Below are 25,991 nucleotides of genomic sequence, written 5' to 3' on the forward strand. Positions count from 1 at the left end.
AATAACAAAAACAGAAGGAATAGAACTGCCCAATGGAAGCAAGATCAAGAACCTGGAAGAGAAAGAACGTTACAAATACTTGGGCATTCTCCAGGCTGATAACATCACATATACTGAAGTTAAAAGAAAAATTGGAAGTGAATACATCAGGAGAGTTAGAAAAATCCTCAAGTCCAAAATCAATGGCGGGAACACCATACAAGCCATAAACATCTGGGCTATACCTGTTATCAGATACACTGCAGGAATAATAGACTGGACCCAGGCAGAGCTAGAGACGCTAGATCGTAAGACCAGGAAAATAATGACCATCAATCATGCTCTGCACCCCAGCAGTGATGTAGATAGGCTATACCTCCCTTGCAGCTCAGGTGGAAGAGGAATGCTGCAAGTCCAGCAAACAGTAGAGGAGGAGAAAAGAGGCCTTGAAGAATATATCAAGGACAGTGAAGAAGATGATGCGAAATTATTCAACACCAATGAAACAAAGCAGGCCTACAAGAAAGAACAAGTCAAGAACTGAGCAGAAAAATGGAAAAATAAGCCCCTGCATGGTCCATATTTGCACAATATAAGTGGAAAATCAGACATCACCAAGACCTGGCAATGGCTTAAGAATGGCAACTTGAAGAAAGAAACAGAGGGTTTAATACTGGCTGCACAAGAACAGGCAGTAAGAGCAAAAGTCAAAAAATCAACCACAAACAGCAAGTGCCGCCTTTGTAAAGAAGCAGATGAAACCGTGGACCACCTAATCAGCTGTTGTAAAAAGATCGCACAGACTGACTACAAACAAAGGCATGACAAAGTAGCAGAGATGATACACTGGAACATCTGCAAAAAATACAAGCTACCTGTAGCCAAATATTGGTGTGACCATAAAATTGAAAAAGTTGAAGAAAATGAAGGTGTAAAAATATTATGGGACTTCCGACTACAAACAGACAAACATCTGCCACACAATACACCAGATATAACTGTAGTTGAGAAGAAAGAAAAACAAGCCAAAATAATCGACATAGCAATACTAGGGGATAGCAGAATAGAAGAAAAAGAAATAGAAAAAATCACCAAATACAAAGATCTACAAATTGAAATTGAAAAGCTGTGGCAGAAAAAGACCAAAATAATCCCAGTGGTAAATGGAGCCCTGGGTGTAGTTCCAAAAGACCTTGAAGAGCACCTCAACACCATAGGGGCCACAGAAATCACCATCAGCCAATTACAAAAAGCAGCTTTACTGGGAACAGCCTATATTCTGTGACGATATCTATAACAACAGCAACAACATTGACAATAAAATTCTGGCATCCCAGGTCCTTGGGAAGGACTCGATGTCTGGATAAAACAAACCAGTCAATAACACCTGTCTGACTGTGTAAATAAATAATAATAATAATGTTCCCCATTGGTAGCTCCTAAGGAAACCAAAGCAGGTTATGTGGTATAACATGATAGGTGCTACCTAACACCCAACCAACAAAAGAAATTGGCAAGTGGGCAATATTTAACAATTTTTAACCTTTTCCCATAGGATTGTATGGGGGTTTGGCCGAAAGTTTTAAACAAATTATAAATCACCCGCTTGCCCATTTCTTTTGTGGGTTCGTTGGTAGTTAGCACCTCTCATGCTCTATCACCCAACCCATTTGGGGTGTTTTGTGTTCCCCATTGTTCCCTATGGCCCAAACACTTGAAACATTTTGAGTCTGTTCGGTTGAAACAGCCGGCTCTGCCACTGTTTCAACGAAAACTTTCAAGCATTTTGTGTTTTGGTTTGAGCTCGGGACAGTATGCAAAATCTGTTTCTTGCACAGCCCTAAACCCTAGTTGTCAACCCTAATCTGGCTTCTAAAAAATAAGGCAAGGAAACTGTTTGCATATACCACTCTTCCTAAAAAATTCAGGTATCTGCTTTCCACAAAGATTTTCTGGATTTCCTGACATCTTTGCTGCTAAGAAAGAATGAAATGTATTGTAACTGTTGCAGTCCCAAATCCATTTGTCTTAAAGTATTTTCTTTCTTTTTGTTTTAGCATTTTTTACACTGAATATTGAAAATCACTGCCTTAGAATCTAGGGTGGCACTAAAGTCTTCATTATCTGGCGTTGGCCACTTCTATTTGATAATAGATTCCTAAAGACCTTATATTGTAGATAAATTGAGTGACCTAAGATTATACGGACTTCACATAATAAGTGGATAATTTCAATCTCCATTCCGTACATTTCCAGCAACTTGTAAACATTATGCATGATGTTTAGAAGTTGACATGATTTACTGACACAGACAGCAAGTAAGGATGTAGGGGTGTGACAGACAGATGAATAGTAAGAAATGAATGGCACCACTGATGCACATACCATGGTGCATCTCGCTGATCTAAGAGTGGACTGTGTGTCTTCCATCCTTCTCTAAGCCCCTTGGATGTTGCTTGCAACTGCACGGGGGCCTCCATGACTCTTAGGATGGTGTCATCACTGTAGGATGCTTCTCCCAGAGTGCAGATGTGATTCTTCTGCACAGTTGCAAGCGGCATCCACAGGGCTTGGAGAAGGACAGGAAGAATGTGTGCCCCGCTCTTCCATCAGGGGCAAAGTACATGAGCCACTGAAATTAATAAGTATTTGGTTCAATACAGAAATTTGCTTACCTTATAGTGCTTGGCTGTATTACCAATTGCTTTCTCTGAAAAGTTTTCCCAATCTGGAATGTTAAATGACATTTTTAGTTCAGCGTGCAAGCCCTCCAAAGTTATTGTTTGAACTCTTATGACTTTTATGACTCTGAAACCTGACTTGCTTTCTTTTGTGTTTACGTAACATATGTATAGGCACCCAATATGGATTTGGACAGTGGCTGGGGATAGGACGACTTTAATCCTGATCCCAACCAGCACTTGCACTTGTGCCTGCACTTGTGCATGATTTCTTATGATTCCAATGGAAGTTCCCCCCCGCCCGCCCCTCCAAGGTAGATGATATGGAATCCAAATCAAGATTATGTCAGGGAGAAGAATTAAAGCTCCATCCAACCCCTGCCAAAGATCAAATTCAGAGTGATTATTTCTTGCTAATGTTTTACGCCATAGTGTTGTGGGATGAGCGCAGGTCAGGTGAAGCCAAACTGGACAATACAAGTTTTTTTGTGTGTGTGTGTGAGAGAGAGAGAGAGAGGGAGAGAGAGAGAGAGAGAGAGAGAGAGAGAGAGAGAGAGGACACGAACATCCACATGCATTCACTAACACTATGAGACATGTACAGAAAGACCTATATGCCCTGGAGGGGTAGGCAAAAAAAGAAAGCACCCAGGCAAAGGAGTTCCTTCAGGAGTTCCAGCTCCTGAAAAGGCCACCAATAGCCTGAAAAAACACTATTCTTCTCTGGGACAGTTCAAATAAACATGGCCCTAGCAGCCCCTTACATGTGATGAAGGCAGGGACACAGCAAGAATGCTCCTGCCCCAATGTTATTAAAGGACATGCCGACACATTCATGGTGTATCCATTAATTGTGTGTGAGGGATGTACGTCAGAATTGTCTCCCTACAGTGCTCCAAAACTCTGTTTAAACAGGGTTTTGCAGTGCATGTAGAGGGATGATTCTGATGAACACCCCTCACATGTAAATGAAGGATGTGCTGAGAACACATCAACATGTACTTGAGTAACATCAAAGAAAGCACATTCTGTTGAGAGGTGTGAGGAGAAATACCAGTGTCCCAACAACAGAGCATACTCTGGTGGTAAAGAAGTTTAGCTCAAGAGATTTATCTGGAAACATTAAGTTGAGTTCAAAAAAAAATTATTAAGAAACTAAAACATCACATACGGAGAGAAACATAGAATAACATACCCAAACAGGCACTAGTCTTCAACAACAACTGAACAGTTCTAACTGACCAAGATAGATCTCATCATGCCTCTAGTGGCCAGAAGAGGTTACTACAGTGTTAAGAGGAATGTTTTAGAATTCTTACTTCTAACACATTTGTGGTGCATCCCCTGCCTTCATCGCATGTAGGGGCCAATGTGGGCTGTGTTCATCTGAGTCACATGTAACATGTTTCTTTCAATATTGGTTGCCTTATTTGCCTTGCTGAAAGCAAAAATCAAGAAATAACTGCAATAAATGAATAAATGATAAAAGAGATGGGACATAATTTTTAGAAAACGGGCAATCTTTTTTCAGATGTTCATTGCACCAATTCATGATCAAGCTGAGAGGAATTCACCCGTCACTAGAAGGAATTAACATTGAAAGCCTTAGAGCCTTAGCCCAAAGCACAGTAGGGACAACAGTATCAATGCAAGGCACAGGATTTGTCTTGAATGGAAAGTAGGTAGTAAAATAATGGGGTGGGGGATCGGAGAACTTGAGAGTGTCATGTAGACTGGAAGGTGGAAAGTGATTCAAATTACTGGATTTCTAATACTGGAATTTTTTCATATGGTAACAATTATCCTCTGCAATCATTTTTGTAAAGACATGTCCACATGGACAAAAGCTACTGTAAGCTTGGCTCTGCATGTGAGAGTCTGTGTTCACAGATGCATGTACCTAGTTCACTCTAGCCTTTAGGAAACATGATGTTGGAAATACGACAATATGAAAAGATGAAGGTGAAAATGTAAGATATTTACTCTGTATTCTATAATTAGTTTACTGTATACTATAATTAGTTTACTGGTAGCTTTTCTATGTAAAATGTTAGTCAGATTTACCAATCAAAATTATACCACCAATGTTGAGCTCTTTGTTGAAAACCAGCCATTTGGCAAGCTGGGAATTTTGATGATCTCATGCTGATGTATTTTATATGCAGTTGCTAAAGAAGAGACATCAACTGTCCTGTTGAAGCAATTGACGATCGTGACATCTTTGTGGGTTTAATAAAGTGCCCTTCAAAACCGCATGGTGACATTAACATTCTATGTTTGATAATTAGCTGAGGAGTTCACCTCCACTCACACAACATCTTGAAGTCCAGCGAATCAACACCCCCACCCCCACCACCGCCTTTCTGTTACCCCATTAGACATAATTGAAAGGCTTCTTTCTAATAGCTGGTTTAATATGGCTATCATTTTGCTTTATTTACTTTATTTTTACAGTAATAGGACTCCACAGAGATTGCATGAATGTTTTTATATTTAACTACCATTAAACATAAAAAAAGAAAACTCCAAACCAATTCAGTTCTAAAATAAAGGGATGGGAGAGGGGAAGGAAAGGAACAGAAACATTTTCTGAAAAGAAGAGTGTTATGTTGCATAAAAGCAGGTGTTTGCAGAGCAGTTCATTGAAATTCAGTGTGGTTCATTATGATTTAATGGAGCTAATATCCAGTTTATAATGTTCAGAGTTACAGCAGCTGAATCTCAAGTGATAATAAAGGTATTCAGATTTCCTTTGGGTCAGCAATTGTTGGCAAAACCTCCCAGGCAAGCTGTTTATTCCCCCTTGTGCCCTGCAAAACTGAAGATTATTTTTTTAGTAGCATTTACAGTTTAGGAATGATGCTTTAACTTTTAAAAAACTTTTATTTTGGTCCAGGTTACAAGAAATATACGCAGGTGGCTAGATGGCACTGTGGATTAATATACTTGAGGATTAATGTGCCTGAAGGTCTTGTATCGCAAAGCAAAGCAAATTCATATGGAAGCTATTTCTCCCTCCCTTATTCTTCAGCAGCATTAGAAACAAAATCAGTGTAGCCTACGTGATTAGCTCTGCCTTCTTGCAGGACCTGACTGCAGGGGTGTAGCTATAATTGAACGGATGGATTCAAAGAACCTGGGGGCCCCCAGCTCCTGAGGGCCCCCCTGCTCCACCCCTCCATATTTTCTTCATTATTTCCCTTACTCTGAGGGGCTGCCGGGTAGAGGGGAGAATGAATAACATGGTCCCTGCTTCCCTAGCTACTCCCTTGCCTGACTGGCAACAGGTTTTCAGGTCAGGTATGGGAGGTACTGTGACTAAGTTGACTTTGAAGTCTGTGCAACAGCTGTTTGCCACAAAGCAGGCCTTGTCATAGTTTTGTGCCTCAAAGGCAAATGCAGAACTGTTTCTACACACCATTGGATGCAGCTTTGAAAGAGGAAGTTATCTGAGGATCTCTTATTGAAAGCTCAACTTCATTCCTTCTAAGGACTGCAGATATGTGGGATATGAGAGAGAAGAGCTGGTCTTGTGGTAGCAATCATGACTTGTCCCCTTAGCTAAGCAGGGTCTTCCCTGGTTGCATATGAAAGGGAGACTAGATGTGTAAGCGCTGTAAGATATTCCCCTCAGGGGATGGAGACGCTCCGGGACACTTTGGAGAAGCCTCTGCCAGTCTGTGAAGACAATACTGAGCTAGATAGACCAATGGTCTGATTCAGTATATGGCAGCTTCCTGTGTTCCTATATCCTTCAGAATCCGCAGATAATGAAATCAGGTGTCAATTAGACATCCACAGATATACAAAAATGCAGATGGTGAGTCCATGAATAGTGAGGTTTCCCTGCATTACAATCCAGGACAAATAGTTACTAGTTGTTTTTATAATGGAAAATGTATAGAAGTATTATAAAGTCCCATGGCATATATAACATGAATATCTCTATCCATAACTTGTCATGACATTTTCTTCTATCCACTCCCGTTTGACCCGTGGAAAGAGCCAGCGCCTTACTCTAGTTAATATAATTCTGTTATGCTACTACTGCAATGACATTGCACAAAGGAAGGAACAGTTGTTTCAGATTAGTTCTTGTGCTAGTGGAAGATATTGACAAGTTGCACAAAATGTTGCACAACACACTGCACAGCACATTCTGCAACTCGGTATGTTAACCTTTTCCACTAGTGGCTGCGGTGCACCTACTTCACATCGCACTCTGCATACTTAAGTGCCCACAGCTTTGTTCCAGAGGTAATCATTATCTGGATAACTAAAACATAATTACTGCATATTCCTTAATGATGTAGTTTTAGGATCAAGTGTTTAAGAAGTCCAGGAAGAATTTGCTTTCAGTATAACTGTGCAGCCAGCCATAAAGCTATTAAGAGACTTATTTTAAGATACAGAGGTTTGGATGTCAGAGCCAGTGAATTAGCTACCCTCCTTTGTATATCATCTTTAAAAAATAAATAAATAAATCAGGGGTTCCCCCCCCCGTGACCTAAGGTGACAGTGTTTTATGGTGCATGTCTTGTACTCCTTGCTTTTGCTTCTCTGCAGTACGCAAATGGGTTGTTGCAAACGGGGCACTGCTGTGATGTGGAGTATTAACTGTGAAATGTCCTTTAATGAATACAATTAGTCATATTTTTGAGAAAAACCAACTTGGAAATGCTTGCAAAAGAGCATCTGAGCCAATTAAGGATGCTGAAGTGCTAACATCAGACTGGATCTACTTTGAAGAAAAAAAAACAGGAAAGAAAAAGAAAAGAAAGAAATGAAAATAAGCACGGCTGCTACCACTGCTGCTAAAAGCCAAAAGCACTTGTCACAGCCAAGAGATTTCACAGCAGTTCAGACAGAGCCCAGCTAATGAATATAAGTTACCTTAGTGGGTTTTAGCTGACTTTGAAATTAAAGTCTCAGCCCTTTGGCTGCAACTGGAGCTAGAATCAAGCAAAATGGACTTAATAAATTCCATTGTGCAGTTAGATCCCTAGCGACATTTCTTTTCCTTCCAGGACCAATTGGTATTATTTTTTCCACTGACTGGTACTTTTGTCCGATAGACTGGGATTTTCTAGGAGTGATTAGTACTTTTCATCCATGATTGACAGGTCCCAACAACAATGAGACAATGGCAATAATCACTAGGAATTCAAATGCAGGTTTGTTTCTGCCACTTTAAGAAAGTTGCAAGCAAAAGCATAAGCTACATCAACAACAATCAGCTATCATATATTTATTTTAAATATTTGAGATACTTTTTAAAAAAAATTATAAAAACAAAATCAGTAGAAAGTGGGATGGTTGAAACAACTCAGGATTAAAAGGCAATACTTCACATTAGTGACTCTTCTGTGAACTTTAGATAGATAGATAGATAGATAGATAGATAGATAGATAGATAGATAGATAGATAGAAGCAGAGTTTTTAACATATGCATCCCCTCAATATTAATTTCCCCTTTGATGATACTATAAAATGTTTGGGACTCAAGCAGGCCAATTCATATACCTCAATTTCCAGCTGAATAATAATTATTCAGTATTCAGTAACTCAATAATCCTCCTGCCTTAGAAGTTCACAGGCCCTTGTCAGGCTGATTTTTACATTTTAAAAAAGGTTTTATTTACAACCTAATATACTGCCATGTATTCTGGCAGTTTCCTGAATAAGCAGAAACTATCACTGTGTTTTTGCATGAACTCATTTCAGTTTCAAACTGAAACTGGCATTCAGCCACTCAGGTTCAGTATTGGAGGGAATGATGATAGAATATTGTTATAAAGAAATGCAAATTTGAAAGTTTGGATTCTTTCCCCCACTCTCTGTCTCATTTCTATATTTCTGTATCACTTTATAGCCACGGTGTGAGAGCCTTATTCCTTCATTATTAATTTATAAATACATTTTAATCCCATCATCATCAAGGACCTTGGAACAGCATACAAGAGGTTATTCTAATGTATTGTCACACCAAAAGGCTACAGAGCAAGCTAGGCTGAGAGATAATGACTGGCCCAAGATTCCAATATGTAACTTGACCCAAGATTTCCAATATACGTAGATGATATAGGTCATAATCAATCTTCAAATTTTTGGCATTTACACAATTTTTGACAATCCCAGACACATTTTGTGGATGTCAAAAACCCAGAGCTGTTTTGAGGAATGTTGACAGTCAACTAAATGTGATTCATGTGTATGTCTGAAGAGTGAGGAGAAATATCTATTTGGGGGCATTCACAAAATTCATCTGGGATTGCCGATGTGTGACATGTCAAAAGCCACCAAGTTTTGGACATTTACTTTAACATATAACTCAGTAAAGAATGCTTTATTCTGTCTATCAGATTGACATATCTATTTTAGCTTTGTACAAAACTGCACAAGATTTACTACTTCCCCACCTGCCAATGACTATGTGTCATAGTTCATTCTGTACAGTAGATCTCATCAGCTACTCACCTGGATAGCTCTGTCTGTCTGCCTGTCCATCTAACTATCTGTCATAAAACAATGTGAAAGCCTTATTGAAAGGCAGGATAGCATTATACCAACTGTATCCCTACATAAGGCCATAGGGAAACACTTATATATACAAATAACTGGCTGTAAATATTTAAATATTTTGACTGAACTACATTTTATGTGGTGTAAATTATGCTATAGAAGCAATATCCCATGATTCTGGTACTAAAAGTTGCTTCTTTATTTTAAAAAAATGAATTTTGTTTTACATTGAGATTATGAATCTGTTGTACCATACTTGACAATTTAAACTTGTTTGGCATCAAAGCTACCAAGATAATACAGAATTTTACAAGTCTAATCAAAGGGGGGGGGAAATTAAGATGAACATCATTATATTGGAGGGTTAGTCTAATGTTTTCAAAAGAGAGACAATTTCTCTTTTCCAAAGATAACAATTAATGTGTTCCAGCGTTGCAAGAGCAGAGAGAAAAACATATGGAAAAATGTGTTACTTTGAATAAAATTACAAATGTGCTAGAAAGCGTATTTCATATTTTATTATGTTGTATTATTTAAAGTATGAGAGCATAAATCCAATACTCTTTAGATGAAACAATCACTACATCTGATTTTTATGCAGATCTTGTACGCTCTTCAGAGATAAGGCAGAGTTTCTGAATGTGTTGTGACTAATTTATGCCAAGTTTTCATCAAGCTAGCATTTTTCCCTTTTCAATTGACACAAAAGGTCTGTAATTCATACATTTAGGATTTTAATATACTCAGATTACAACCAAGAAAAGTACAGCACCAGAGTAACTAACATACTCTGTCACTAGTGGGATCCTAGAAGATGGTGAAGCTCCAGATGATAACGCAATTCTGAATTCCTTTTTTGTGTGCTAGACAATATGAATGTATTCAGATGTTCAGGCACACATGTAATATAGTCCTCCACACAATTGCTCCACCTTAGAATGGAAGTTGGGGAGATGCTTGTTTGAAAGTGCTCTCATGTCAATATCTCCATGTACATGAAAAACTGAGTCAAGATCTGGTCATTGTCAAACAAATGATTTTGATATAATATGCTGTATTATTAGCAAATCCAAAATATCATATAATAAGATTTCTCTCTGTTTAATAGGTCAGAATCATTAGGACCTATTGTTTGCTTTAAATTTTGTAAAGAATATAGTGAAGTTAACAAATTAGAGTATTTACTGCTTCTTAACACTTGACTTTTTCTGATATATGAGAGGAAACCATTACAGTACTAAACCGTGTCGTTCCCGCAGTCCACTCAGCTGCAAATGCTTCAGTTAGGCAGTGTATGCAGGTTTTCCAAAGAATATCCCCAAGACAGAGAGACAGTTGTGGCACTGCTTATTTCATTTGATTGTGTACATGCCTTTTCAAATTCAGAGATGATTCTGTGACAGAAAAAGTAATAGGTGAATTGTCCCTCATATGGTATATTTGTGTTAATATATTGATTGACACATCCATGAATAAGATCATTTACTATATTCAACATATTTTTCTTTAGTAATAAGTGCTTATTTGCAGTCATCTTCTAGATTCTGAGTTATCACAATCAGTTTCATGGCTGGGGCAGGATTTGAACCTGCATTCATCCAACACCCATATCCATATCCACTCAACCACACTAGCTGACTCATTCTAAATAACGTTGTCTCTGTTACTTAATATGATGACATATTAAGTAGTTAGGGGGTATCCATTTTATATCATATCAGTTGGTTGTAGCCCACCCCTCAAAATATAATAGTAACAAAATCCTTTGGCTGTGCACATGTTGCCCATTTCTACAGAATTTTAACCTAAATGTAGATTTTTCATGCTACAGTATAATTTACACTTCAGCTTTCTGAATTTTACAGATTTATTTTTATTTATTTTTTTGCCAGTGAAATCATACAAAATATAGCATTTCAGTGGTGGCATCCTGATTAAATTTACTCAAGGAAGTAAATTGGCATTAAAAGGACAAGCTAGACATTCCTAATGTGTCCTTTTAATTCCAGTAGGACTTTGTCAAGTAAATTTAGTCAGGATATCAGCCACTGTCTTTATAATAATTCCAGGAAATAGAGTGTGTGCTCCAAAGCAGATTTAAAAGTAACCTGTAAGGATACATGGATTTATACTAATTTTCTGTGTCTCTGTCAGGGCCCTGTAGTGGGAGATAAGAGCTGGCTTATAAACCTGCGATTCAGTACAGAGGCTATTTGGACAAGTTTCCACTCCAAGATTCTGCTCATCAGCCTCTAATTAGCACCTCATCACTTTTAGCTTTGTGTCACCCAGCTGGAGAGAGGAGGTTGACACCTCCAGCTTGAACTGGGCTTTTTTCCATTTTCCTGGATCTCATCAAGGCATGTGGTGCTTTCTTAAAGTGCAGCTGGCGCTGGCACTTTCATTGTCAATGTAAATCGTTATGTTTGGGGAAAGGTGATAAGAATAGTTTCTTTCATGTCCCTGGTGTTTAGCCTTAGGCAATCCCAAGCAGAATAGATTCAAGGCTCCTTCTGGCTTGATCTTCTTCAATTTTTTAATTCATATTCTTATTGTCATTCTAAATACAAAATTGGATGTAAGAAATGCACCAGAAATAGTTCTGTGTTTCTTGTAAATTTGTTCCTTCACTCCCTCATGTTGGAAATTGGTTTTAAACACATGCAGCATTCATCAGATAAATAATATCAGTCTGCAGTTTTCTTAATTATAATTAAGAAATTATAATTTCACAATATTTCTCTTATCCATACACTTTATGATTGATTTGATCACTGGGTTGTTGTCGTTTTTTTCATAATACGGTTAAAATATAACAGATTTGGTCTCATTTTTATTTTTCTGTACCTGGTGTTTTGTTTCTAATATAAATTGTACATTTTAAGAAAGTTAGAGTTTGCTGCAGTGAAAGGTCTAATTCTTCAAAGAAAGATTTATTAGCCAGATATTGAGATATGCAATATTCCAACTATAGAATTTGCCACATCTTTTCCTCAAATGTGATTCTTTTTTTTTTTTAAAGAATGGAGCTCATTAAAACATAATCCACAATGTGGTGTAGGTATTGGGATAATAGATATTCTGAAATGTATAAGTTGAGTTGAGGCCTGGGGCAATGTGATAGGTAAGCTGGAAGATTCTACTTGATTATATTTAATAATTACTGATAAGTTCATTTGCCGTATATTTAGCTGATTGATAACAATTTTGCTTCATGACTGAAGGAACAGGAAGGTCAAGGAACTATTTTGCTAATATTGTTAGTATTTCTGGCCCCCACCCCGCCCGATGGAAGACTACACTTAAAAATGTGGATAGGAGAAGCAGAGAGGCAATGCACACACACACACACACACACACACACACAGAATCCTACATAAGGCTGAGGTGATTTACGTACCAAGACTTGATAAAACCTGACTATTGCTGTAGGAACTTTCGCTAGAAGTAAGAGCATAGGAGCTGCAAATAAGATTGCACATGAAGTGTTTAGTGGCACATGCAATTTTTAATAGGTACTTAGGCTGCTGAGAATAAAAGTAGTAACACAGAGAAGTCATATGTTTAAACACTCTAAGTTAATCAGGATCAAGGTTAACATAATGTCTACTTGGCTTTTGCTCAGCAAATACATATTCTAGAGTACAAATGTGGGCATTAATTTAGCAAAGTTGTCAGATATTCAACAATCTAGCTGCAATGTTATAAAGTTATTATGTAAGCAAATAAAGGCTTAATTCTCCAAGATTTTTACCAAAAGAAAATTTCCAGTTATCTCAGAGACCATATTGCTCTTGTCGCAACTTGCTCCCATTGGGAAAAATCACTTTACGTATATTTTTTGCTATGGTTCCTGGTAGTTTTTGAAAGCATTCATATCATCATCTGCCTCCACAGAATCTCCAAACTGCTTTTTAATTTTTTTAAAACACACAGAGAGAGAGAGAGAGAGAGAGAGAGACAGTTGGAGGGTGCTTTTCAAGTTAAGTGAAAAAAAGCAGAAAGTTAAAGTAAAGGAAGATTCAAGGGGAAATAGCATTCATATAAAGGTTGCAGTTCCTGTCTTAGGAAGGGTAATCTTTAGAAAAGTGTACGAGATCTGCACATATTGTTGTTAAGTTTTTCATTCTGAAATTTCATTTGGATTTTTCAGAGTTCCTCATTATAAATACATGGGAATGGTTTTGTTAGTTTTCAGGACAATGCGTCAGGTCAGCCAAAACAGGACACTTTACGTGCAAGCAGAAGTTTATGGAAGGAGAAGCAGAGAGGTAGTCACTATTTAGATTTGAAATGGAATATATTGTTTCTTAAAAATTACTGTACTTTCTACACACACACACACACACACACATCCCAACAACAAACACACCGCATTTTGTTTGTCCCCAAAGCAGTAGGATGACTGGGTGAATAGATTCAGTACCAGTTAGCAATATCCTGTAATATCATGGTAATGAATTTAATACTAAAAATATAGGCATATTTCTGGTGAGGATTAAGCCCTGGCTGCGTTATACATGTGTACATCATTCATAAATAACACTGTTTGTTGATATTTGACATTCAAAAACGAGTTTTTTCACTACAGAAAGTAATATACGAATGGAGGTTAGAAGTCTGTGGCTTAAAGATGAAAAATAGGCTGCCACTTTAAAACAAATAAATAAGAAAGTCTTGTCCAGGCTGTTGTATGGTATTTTTTAATCCTTTTTGGGATCCATGATCACATATTCCATATGACCAAGATTTTTTATTTTTATTTTTTTTAGTGTATTAATCAAAACAACAGTACAGTATAGTCAGAGATGAAAAGATGAAAGGGTTCCTGCGGAGCTAACTACTAAAACTGCATCAAATGCATTGGTCTCATTTTAAATTCTGAGTAATAGGGTGTTGTGGTTGTTGTGCGGTGGGGGGTGGAGGGTTGGAAGATGTTCTCATATTGCTAGCAACATTAACACATTGAATTTATACTACATATGGGGGACTCTGGCATATATAATGGCACAATTCTGCATTTATGATGATTCTATAAATATAGATGCTCATGATTATCAGTGGCGCTGCTCATTAAAATTCAGGACAGCATACAAAATTGTATCTTTTTGTGAAAAATTTGAAAAGAAAACCTAAAAATAGCTACTCTTTAACTCTCTGACGAAGGACTTGTAAGGCCTTTTCTAGTGTGCTTCAGCATTTGTCATAGAGTAGGAAACACTTCACAAAGGAAAAATAAATTGTCAGAGAAAAGTGAAAAAGAGAAACCGTAACAGTTCCGAAAGCTCATGTTCAAATCTGGTCCATGGAAAAGTGGGCTGATAGTTTCCCCAGGGACTTGAATCTGTTATTTATTGTCTGTGGGAGCAAACGAGGACCAAGAAGCTAGAATGGCTCCTTTTCAGAATGTGTGCTTCACATGAATGCCTTAACTTACTTTTCAAGCCTAATTTTCTCTTGATGGTTTGTTTGTTTTTACTTGCATTCTAATATTTTTTTTGACATATGCAACATTATACTTGAAATTTTTATCTTTTTATCCACTCATAATATCTCCATGATGTTTCCACCCGACCATTTCCTCCACTACATTGGGGCGATTTTCAAGATTGCCAAGAGTGAATGGGGTGTGGGGAAAGGCTGCTTTCAACTCACCTTCACCCCAGGCGAGTGAGTTATTCTGTTGGGAGTGTGAACCATGATCCCAGATGAGCAGCACTGTTTGCCTGCAGCACTGAGTTCTGGAGTGTCCTGGGCCTCAGAGATCCAACAATGCACCACATGAAGGCACGGTGCATTCTGCCCCCACCCCCGGCAATGGGCAGGAGCTCGCTTCTGTGCCAGTGCTGCTGGGAGCAGCCTGCTCTTGCACATGAGCAGTTAGCCCAAGTTAAGGGCTCACTCACACCCTTAACCTTGGCTAACCAACAGGCTCCATAGGCGAGTTTGCTGCAGCAGCAGCATCAGGAGCTACATAGACCCCGGCAGTTCTCACAGGCAGCCAAGCCCAGGCTTCACTGCCTTAGCCCAGTCTTGGCTGCTCATGAGAACAGCTTCAGTGTCTCCCTCTCTCCTCCTGAAACCCAAGGAAACTATTTAAGAGCCTGCTTATTATCCTGAGAGGAAAATCAGCCTGAATTCACCAAACTCTTTAAATAGTACTACAGTACTTTGGAGTTATAAATTGCAGCCTTTTAAGCCAAAGGCTCTAGAAGACAGTCCTAAAACTCCTTACTATATGCATTTCAGTAGTTACAGGGTGCATATCAGTTGTTCCCCTATGGAGCAATATGTTGAATCCTAAGAAGAGTATGCAGAAGGAACCTTGCACAAGTAGACTTCCATGCTGTCTCCTCCTTGCCTACACCCATTGAAAATCTTCTTCTGAGGAGACCCTCTGAAACAGGATGATATGGGCATGGTCCATATGGGCATGATCCTTAGGGCATGGCAAGCAGGGCGACCACCTCGGACCCTGCTCTTTTAACCCCCATTAGAATTAACTGGAAGTGGACCTCGCACTGGCTGATTTGCCCCAGGCCCTGCACCTTGCCAGGGCTCTCTAAGGACAGCCCTGGATATGGGGTGGAAAGGACTGCAAGTGAAAGGCAATCAAGAACTATTCCCCTCTTTTTGCATAAATCTAAGTGTCTTCACACAAAAGCCTCTTAGGATTTAACCAATAGTTGTAATTATATCTCAAATGCAAATATACTTGGGGTCTGGATATGCAACGTACATACTTTAATTTTTGCAACAGATGATGACAAAAGCAGGGTCCATTTTGGAAGTGAATCAGATTCTTCTCACTTTGGCTTGATACTTCTCTTTATTCCTGTGCTTTCTGACAATACCATTGACCACTGGGAGTGATGCATGCAATTTAGAAGTGTGGTTCATACTTTACTGGATATGCTGTATGAGGAGTTTCTGTCCCAGCAGAAACCCCACTGTAGATGTAGCATTCTTCTACATATACAGTGTTGAGAATCCAGAAAGCGGTTCAGTATAAATCACTCTAGTTAGCAGGGGTGTAGCAAGGTTGGAGTGGGCCCAGAGACAAGGTTTTTAAATGGGCACACCCCCGTCACTGAAGCTCAGCTCATGAAGTAAAGAAATCTTAAATGAAGCTGAATAGTGGTAACAAAAAGCACACACACACACACACACACACACACAGAGAGCATATTACATATATATATATATATATATATATATATATATATATATATATATTTGAGGTTTTGTAAATTGTGGACGATGCAAGTCATTTAATGGTACTAGAGAAAGACATGCTGTTCTGGTAGCTCCAGGTCTTAACAGTCACATCAATTTCGGAGGATGAATACAACAGAAGGAAGCCCGGGCAGGTGGGCAGCTGGGGGAGTCAGTCATGTGACTTGCCTCTGGGGGCCCCCGCAAGGCAGAGGGCCCCCAGACAACTGTCTCTCCTTGCCCTATTATAGTTATGCCCCTGCTTGTTAGACCAGGAATGCTTAAAGAGTCCTTAAAGTGAACAACTAAGGCTGCAATGCTGTGCATGTTTTCCTGTGAGTAAGAACCACTGAACTTAATGGGATTTGCATAGGATTGTACTACAAGAGATTGACTTCATTTAGCAAGTAGCTTTGTAAAATTGCTACCCGTTGCCTACACCCAAAACAAGCCACTTCTGCTTTCTTACCTGATTATGGGTCATGAAATATTGGCAGACAGTTGCTTTTCATGTGCATAAATAAAGGAAACATATGTGAGTAAAACAGGGAGCAGGGGAAACTGAAGATCATGAAAATGTATATGATCCAGATAAACTGATACATCTTTTTTTAGAGCAATTCAGCCTTGTAATGATATCATACTACAAGCAATATATGTTCAAATATAAAAGGAAGGAACAACATATTGTCAGGAGCAATAAAAAAGATTTAGTTGCATGTAAATTTAGATAGATCAGCAAGAGACGAGGCAAGGTATTGCTTTATTGCACACACCTACCTGTTTGGAAAGCCATATGGAGTGGAATATAAAGAGTAGGAGATGTTAATCATGTAGGCCTTCTTCTTTTAAAAAAAATTAAAAAGGCAATATAAATATTCTACACCCTAAACGGATTCTGAGCATCATCAAGCTACAAGAGGATAGATTGTTTTGAAAAATAATATTTCGAAGTGGAAGATATTGCCATATATTTTAGTCTCACACTATGTATGTAGTTGTTATATAAATGCTTCAAATGAAACGGATGGCAGGAGAGATGGGACTGGGGTACGGATGAAGGGGATTGTATGGCTTATGCAGACTATTATTATCTATGCTAGTTTATGGCATGACTATGAAGGAGGAAACAGAGGTACTGGCTGGCAATGAAACACGGGTGGTGCAGACTTGCCTGTGCCACTGCAGGCCTCTAACAAGGCTGCTGCACTGTTGTGCAAGAGGACTGTTTCGGTACAGTTCAAACTACACTATCAGAGGTGTAAGTTACCTGACCCAGCCACACAGAGGCCCATTGGGCATGCGTGGCGGCCTACAAAATGGCTGCTGGGATGGGGATGAGGCCCGGGACAGTCTGAAGACCACCCAAACAGGATGATTAGAGCCATAATGGAGACCCAGGGGGGAAGGGGGAACGTCTGGATACCCTCCTGCAGCCTCAGAGAAGCCCCCGGGAGGGGGTAAGTACAATTAAAAAAACAAAAAAACAACAACCCAATACCGCTCATGAACCCCCCCCCCACTGGCCACTGAATCCACTGAACCCAGGGGATTCGGCTCAACATCAAGCCATCGAACTGGTTTGCACATCCCTAATTTAAACTCTGACATCTAATACTAAATAGATGCAATTGTTATGAAAGATACATTGCTATGCTTCTCTTCCCAATGTAAAGGGGAAAAATCAGGAAAACAAGCTCCCTTTTTATATCTATTTAGTGTGGCGGGGGCTGTGATTTCTACTAAGGGTGTGCACGGAACCACACAGCTGCGGTCCGGCACTGTGGAGGGGGTTCCTTTAAGGGCGGGGAGGGTTTACTTACCCCTCCCGCCGCTTTGCCCCCTCCAGCGCCCTTATTTTGTGTAGAAATTGGGGCGGCAGGATATCTCCCCGCCGCCCCTTCTTCTTCCTGAATGAAAAAGGCTGCAACAAGTCTTCTGCACATGCACACACGCACGCGCCCTTCACGTCTCCCCAACGCAGCGGGTAGACCGGGCCTCCGATCGCCGGAGGCCCGGTCTACCCGGCCTTGTCCCCTGCCAGTGGGTAGACCGGGCCTCCGGCGGCCGGAGGACCAGTCTACCCGCTGGGATGAGGCCGGGTAGACCGGGCCTCCGGCGATCGGAGGCCCAGTCTACCCGGCCTTGTCGGGGAGACGTGAAGGGCACGTGCACGTGCGCATGCGCAGGAGACTTGTTGCAGCCTTTTTCATTCAGGAAGAAGAAGGGGCAGCGGGGAGATATCCTGCCGCCCCAATTTCTACACAAAATACGGGCGCTGGAGGGGGCAAAGCGGCGGGAGGGGTAAGTAAACCCTCCCTACCCTTAAAGGAACCCCCTCCACCCGGACCGGACCGGCCAGGTCCGAACCGGTCCGGACAGTCTGGAGGCCTTTACAATGGCCCCCGGACTGGTCCGGACCCACCCCTAATTTCTACACATGTGCTGCTCAAAATTGATGTGAGATTTTTTAAATCATTCATTCAATTAAATTCATTCAAAGATGTCTGAGCAGCACTTGTACATTTATGTCCATGAGGGCTGTGGAACCCTAAGGGACATATTTCTGGAAGCCAAAAACTACTTTTAGAGAAAAAGGAGGAGGCTTTTCAGACAGCAGGCTTTATCACAGGTTTACCATGAGCCTTTACTGCAAGTTCAGGGCATAACAGATATTCCTTTTTACCCTGGACATAAATCAAGCTAGGTTCCAATAAGCAGGAAAAAACCTGAATTGTGTGTGAAGTGCTCTCTGAAAAATCGCAGGGACTTCAGGGTAAATCTGAACGATAAGTGAATGCACACCCACCCTCTAAAGTAAAGTTGCAATAAAGTCTCCGTTTGAAAAAGCTCCAGCCAAAATTGGCTGTCCTCTGCTTTGGTGCAGGATCTGCAGCAGGACAAGCCTTTGGCTGAGCTCCGTAACAGCTTCTCTGTGAGAGCACAGCTCTTGCTTTGCCCTCCTAATGCTGCAGAATGTATCAGCCAGTATCTCCAGAGGCAGAGATCTTCCCTAAGTATTTGAGGAATTTCCTCCTCATTTTTCTGAGCTCCCGCCACCAAACCTAATTCATATCTCAAACCCCAAAACATATTTACAATGTGCGGAAACCACTGTGCTAAGCTGGCCCTGATTTAATTGTTCTCCCCAAAACTATTTTTCCACCTCCTCAAAAAAAGTTTAAGTGAGGAGTTGCTCTGCAAGCTTTCCTTCTGCCTTCGTATACTTCCCTGAGTATCTCTCAGCTCCAGTTTTCCCATCTCTTTTATGGAAATAAAAATGTCCATTGGCTTCACTGTGTTGTGAGACCAAAAAGACTATATATGCTCGAGCCCTTTGCCTCTTTTAAATACACAACAACAAGCAGTTTCATTTTTAGAACCTCGTGTCCTCCTGGTCCAGAGCCAGCGTGGTGTAGTGGTTAGAGTGCTGGACTAGGACTGGGGAGAGCCAAGTTCAAATCCCCATTCAGCCATAAAACTAGCTGGGTGACTCTGGGCCAGTCACTTCTCTCTCAGCCTAACCTTCTTCACAGGGTTTGTTGTAAGGAGAAACATAAGTATGTAGTACACCGCTCTGGGCTCCTTGGAGGAAGAGCGGGATATAGAATGTAATAAATAAATAATAAAAATAAAATAAATAAATGGTCCTCTCTCTGCTGGCTATGTTGTGCCATTGTTGTTGTTTTAAAGAAATACTTGTCATTAAAGCGAAAAGAAATTGCTGCTTGGAAGTCAATAGCATTCTAAGCCCCTGTGTGTGCAAGTGGCTGTGGCGTTCAACTCCAAGAAATGTATTGTTTAGCTAAGCTTCTGAAAATAAATTCCCTGGTATTTAGAATTTATCTCCTATTTGTGTTGCAAGCTTTTTGGCATAATGATAAGTGTTGTTCATATATCTTAACATGATCATCTTGCAAGCCAGAAGCAAACAGAAATTACATAACCATGTGCAATGCATGTCACTGGGGGTACAGGTTTGAAAATGAATGTTAACAGAGACCTTGTAGACATCTGAACTCTATAAATCCACAGGTGTTTAAGTACCCTAAGGGCTGGGTCACAGAGCAGACTTGTTTCAGTCTGACTTTACAAGGATTTAGTACTGTGTAAACGACACTTGCAAGTTTTCCTCTTTACTGCTGAGTAAAACCAGTAGTGGCCTGAGCCACCTTTGAGTTTTGCAACATAGAAGGTTAGTTATTCATTTTAGGCAACAATTCATTCAAACAATTTGAGTGAAAGCGTTTTAGAAGCAACTAACTGGAAGCAACAGAATTCTCCGTCTTAGACGGCCTGTTCAATGGAGTCTTGTAGAAAATGACAGCCGAGGGCGGGGGGGGTGGGGGAATACAGCATGTTAGATGTGATAGACTGTGGGGCCTGAACAGAGATGTGAGTTCAAGTTCCTTCTCTGTCATCACTGTGTGGTCTAGACTAGCAAGTCAGCGCATTGGCCTGATCTATGTGCCAAGGTTGTGTTGAATAATAAAATAAACTAATCCGATGCAGATCACTGCTTGATAAAACTTTACAGAAAGGGAATATGAATACAAATGCATTGCTATAAGGAAAGTTTTGGAGTAATTTGGGCTGGACTGTATGTGCTGACTAAGGATAGAGAATTCTCTTTTAAAATTAAATTCTTACCACTAACAAACAAATGCTTTCCTGGTGGCCATCCGCTCCTCAGTTTCCATCACAGTTTTTAGAAAGCTTGTGAAATCCTGGCTTTTTACCCAGGCTTTTACATCATTGTTCCTATTGCTGTTGCTTTGTATCTTTTATGGTTATATTGTGCTTGTTTTAAAATCATTTCATCAGATCTGTATTTTTATATTCTAGCTGATATTTTAATTGTGTAAAGTTTGTAGTCTTGTTTTAACTTTTGTGTGAACTGCCTTGAGATTCTTTTAATGAAAGGAGGTCTAGAAATTTATCAATCAGTCAATCAATGAAGCAGATCACAATCACGGGCAACCTCTAAAGATCACAAAATAGAAATCTGACCTTAAGAATTGCTCATAATATCTGCAGATAGAGAGAAATGGTTCTTATCTCCCATAGTGAACATAGAAAAGGCACAGGTCTTTGCATCAAGGTTCAGCTGCCTGTCTATCAGCAAGATGGGCCTTTGAAAAATTGCTCACAGCTATGCTGCTCCCCAGTAGAAGGTTGTAAAACAGCTTGAATCAGGACACCAGATTCTGAGAGCAATGCTCGGAACGGAAGCGGGTGGCGGGAGGGGGGCACAGAAATTACAGTACTTAGAAGAAATAATTAGGAACTCTTTGGAAAGAGAGACGCTCAGGAAAATTGAAGAATTTGAGTAGTGAACACAGAGGAGGATCAGGAAAGCAGCCATTTCATGCAAACTTTTTCTTTATGCAAAATTTGATTTAAAATATTTGTACGTTGCCTTTCAGATTAAGGTTTAACATGGTGGCTTGCAGAGAGCAGCTGATATCACTGGATAGCATAATACAACCAGGCCGCTTTTCATTTTCTAATACTTGGGCCCTAATTTTAGAATTTAGTATCTCTCCCTGTTATTTAAAACTAAAAGGATCTAACACATTGTTGGCACAATTCACAAAAATGACGTAAGCTTAGGTGCTTGCATTAATTTATTTTCATTACACTTCTCTTTTTCTTTGTAGCTTACAAGGAACTTTCAAACTGGCTGACAACCATTAAATGCATATGAATCATACATATTGTATGCTGAAGATTTTCTAAGCCTAACAGCTAGATAAAAATATTTGTCTCCAATATAGCAGAGCCAATTCACTCTTTGGCAGGCAAGGAGGATTTGTAGAGTTGACTGAATCCAACCGCATCCTGCCACTGCACTCCCCACCACCACCACCACAGTCAGCAGGATTCCAGGCTATGCGGATAATGTTTGTAGCACCTTTTTGTGTACATGATTGTCCTATCCAGTAGGGATTGTCCTTTCGAACAGTTTGATTCAAGTGGCTTGGTTCAGTTTGGTTTGAGTGGATCGACCTCAAACCGAACCAGATTCAGTTTGGTTTGGGTCCATACCAAACTGATCAAGCCAGTTTTGGCCCAATTCAGAGCCCTACTGGCAAAGGGAATCCAGCGAGGATTCCCCTTTACTGGTAAAGGGGAAGCTGGAGCGGGGGGCTTCTAAATGTGTTTTTTAAAGTAGGTGAAATGAATGAAAATTACTCACTAAGGGTGCTGGCGCTGGCTGCAGTGGCCACGGAGAGGCGGTGGTTGTCCCCATGACCCCCACCGGCCTCCCCCCCCCCTTGCATCAAGGTCTGGCTCAGGCCTGATTCGAGTCCATTTTGGGCCTCTATAAGGGCATGGAGGTCCATTTATTTGACCTTTCTGCATGCACACTGGCCTTTTTTTTTTTTAAACCCAGGTCACACAAATGGCCAGTGTGCATGCATGGAGGGTTTTTTTTAAAATAGGCCTACTGAGCTGATCCTTGACCCTGGGGGAGAGGACAGCAGGGGAGCCGCCACCCCCCCCACCAGCACAGCCGGCACCACCAGCACTGCTGGCTCCCTTAGTGAGTAATTTTCATTCATTTCACCTACCTTAACAAACACATTTAGAAGCCCCCCACTCTCGCTGCTCATTACCAATAAAGTGGAATTGTGAACAGATTCCCTTTTGCTGGTAGAGCTCTGAACTGGGCCTGACCTGGTTCAAATTTGAACCAAAATGGGTCCCAGTCCAGAGGGGGGCAAAACCGAGCCAGGGAAACCAGTTTTGTGCACATCCCTACTATCCGGGGGGGGGGCTGCATGGGCGTCTATAGGCTGCCTGCCACCTTCCCCCAGAGTGGAGGTTCTTGGATACTGCGCCAGACACCCCCTCACAAAATGCCTACCTCTTCTCTTTGTTGTTTTTTAAAGGTTGGCTTTTAAAATGTTAGTTTCTGAGTGAGAACAAATATCCCTATTTAAGCCAGGATAGCATCCCTCCCATTGGCTGTTTCCTACCTTGTGCTTCTTTTGGGGTGAGAAGTCCGTTTGGGACGAGCAGTGGCCTTCTCATTCCTTTTTACCATGCATTTGATTTTTTTCTTTCTTCTGCAGCAATAACATGGGGGTCAGGGGAAGGAGAGGAAGGCAGCAGGGAGATATTCAAATCTTGTCCAATCTTACTACAGCCCAGTCCTATCTTACTGGACAGATCAATTTATCCAAGAGCCAAATCCATCAACATATTTTCTTTTCTCATCCCACCCATTCTCAGCTTTTTCTAACACTTTCCTTTCTGCTAGTGCTTCCCCACTCCTCAGCTAGTTGACCACAGTTGACCACTGTTGTTTCTCTGGGCCTTTCTATATGCTCAGGTTTTTCTGCAATAGGTGATCACATAATCTCTGCATGTTTTTCACAGTTGATCACAACTGATCATCTTATCCCAAAATATCGCAAAATAGTACTTTCCCTCTGGGCTTATCAATATTTTATGAGCACAAAAATTACACTATGTTGAACCTGGTTAAATGCTAAGTGTTGCTCGATACTACATTTGTAGCTGTATGAAATACAGTTGCTCAGATGAGATATACAAAGGATTCTGCAGCCCATTCCTCCCCACAAAGCCTCCATTAAAAACAAAAATTCATAAAAACAAGTATAATGTTAAAAATAAAACATAACATTTCCAAACAAAAAAGGACAGAAACAATGCCATTTTACTATATACTGTACAAACTAGTTTTTAAATTATGTAAATTAGTTATAAGTGGCATAATTTCCCCCTACCTCATACCACTGTATGATCCTTTACACATTTTATTTCAGCAATTTAGTTAATGCAGAAGTTAATATGGGAGTAAATGCAACTCTTATGCTTCATGCATTTCAAGTCCACTCAAAGAATACCCTGGATATTTTTGATTAACAGTCTAGAACATAATCTAGTGAATTATCCATGGAAAAGGCAGTCCGCTATATTACTAGCATATTGAATGCATATTTACTGCATGAAAAGGAATGAAGGGAATATGCAGATGCAAAGAACAATGGTCCACTGTGGTCTTTCTTTCTTCCTTTCTTCCCAGAAGATAGCCTCTCTCAAGAGTATTCTTACCTAATTATTCAAGAGTATTCTTACCATGCTGCACTTTATAAGTGTACAATCCATGCGGACAACGAACAGTAGAGAAGGTGTCTACTAGGACTGGGAGGGGCTTCACTTATAGCTTCATACCACATGCCATAGTCCTTTTCTACAAGTGAATCAACTTGTGGCAAAAGTCTGTAGCCTTTGCACTGAACAGTTGACTCAAACTAGAACCCTTCCTCTTCAGTGGAGCTAATCCCACAGCCTAACAGGGTAGTTGCCTGAGCAATTAGCTGCCAGTTTGCCCTTGGACCTGCTTACAATGAAGAGCTATGCAGTTTGCGGTTTAATGCCGCAAACTGCAGTTCTCTTCTTGCGTAGGCATTTGGAATGGGTGGAAAGAGGGAAAAGACGTGTTTGTCTCAACATCTTCCAGACATTAAATGTTCCAGTAGCGGAGCAAGGATGCTGTACAGCCAAACGCTAGCGGCCCCTGCCCAGCCACACCCCCTGCATCTGATGTCAGAGTCCATCTGACATCAGATGCAGGGGGTGTAGCCACGTTAGCAAATGGGGCCGCATGTCCCATTTGCCACATGGCTCCGTGTTTTAAAAGTTTCAGCCAGTGCTGGGTTTCCAGCCTAGCCAGAACACATCAATTTGCTTTTGCAAGCAGAAAGAGTTACTCCAGGCCATGCTGCAAATGAGGTGCCAGCTGAAGTTTACTTGCAAATGGGGCATGAGGCCTCATTTGCTAATGTGGCCACACCCCTGCATCTGACGTGGCTGGGGTGCTAGGCATGGCCCCTGAGCACAGCAGCCCGGGTTTTTAAAAACAAACAAACAAACAAACAAACAAACCCATGCAATGGTGACTCCACCCCTGGGATGCTCCCTTAAACACATCAACTGAAGCCCTAATGTGTGGGACACTTCAGAATGGGGTGTAGACTATACCTGCTTTTCCTCTGACATATTTCCAGAAAACAGGCTGGTGCTACTTCCAAACCCTGTACTTCACCATGCAGTACCATTCAATACACAGATGTGTTCAGACAAGAGGTTGTTCTCTTGAAACACTGGCCATTTCTATGAATGCCTCTCTTCCATATATTTCATTGGCTCCCTGCCTATCTTTAATTTGGAGTTCTCAAGACTTTCATCTCATGAAATATTAAAGCATCATTTTGCCTTTCTATTTTTAGGTGTTTCTCAGAAGGATTTGAGTATACAATGCATTAACACAATGTAAACCACTGCACACAGCTGAGCAGTTCTTCAAATGCTCACAGTCCCAAAATCTGTCCCCAAAGCCATTTTCTCTTCTTCATTTTGGAAGAGGTCCTACATATGACGTGGTATCTCCAGATAGAATCATGGTTCAACTGGCCAATAACAAGAACATAATGTTTTATATGTAGTTATAAACTAAAAGACAAGCCATGGATTAATGGATTTCAAGGCTAAATGGTTCTAGTCCATATATATTACACTCCTCAAAAACCAGAGGAGAGCGGGTTTTGTGTAGTAAGCAT

At 40.4% G+C, this 25,991-nt stretch overlaps 2 long non-coding RNA genes across 5 annotated transcripts in view; one reads left to right on the forward strand and one right to left on the reverse strand.

Annotated features, from left to right (window-relative positions):
• LOC128352897 (uncharacterized) overlaps positions 1-25,991 on the forward strand; it is a 244,597-nt gene that overhangs the window by 186,733 nt on the left and 31,873 nt on the right. The window lies entirely within an intron of this gene.
• LOC128352895 (uncharacterized) overlaps positions 1-25,991 on the reverse strand; it is a 72,828-nt gene that overhangs the window by 45,582 nt on the left and 1,255 nt on the right. For 3 of the 4 annotated variants that reach the window (XR_008320688.1, XR_008320686.1, XR_008320685.1), the window contains exons 1-2: positions 3,856-3,898; positions 2,655-2,707 (exon numbers count right to left, since the gene is read on the reverse strand). This is a non-coding gene — a long non-coding RNA (uncharacterized LOC128352895). Of the gene's footprint in view, positions 1-2,654; positions 2,708-3,855; positions 3,899-23,381; positions 23,472-25,991 lie in introns of those variants that run through there. The other variant, XR_008320687.1, reaches the window with a different exon arrangement.

This window comes from Hemicordylus capensis, chromosome 4 (genome assembly GCF_027244095.1).
Source record: "Hemicordylus capensis ecotype Gifberg chromosome 4, rHemCap1.1.pri, whole genome shotgun sequence".
In the NCBI taxonomy this organism is placed as follows: domain Eukaryota; kingdom Metazoa; phylum Chordata; class Lepidosauria; order Squamata; family Cordylidae; genus Hemicordylus; species Hemicordylus capensis.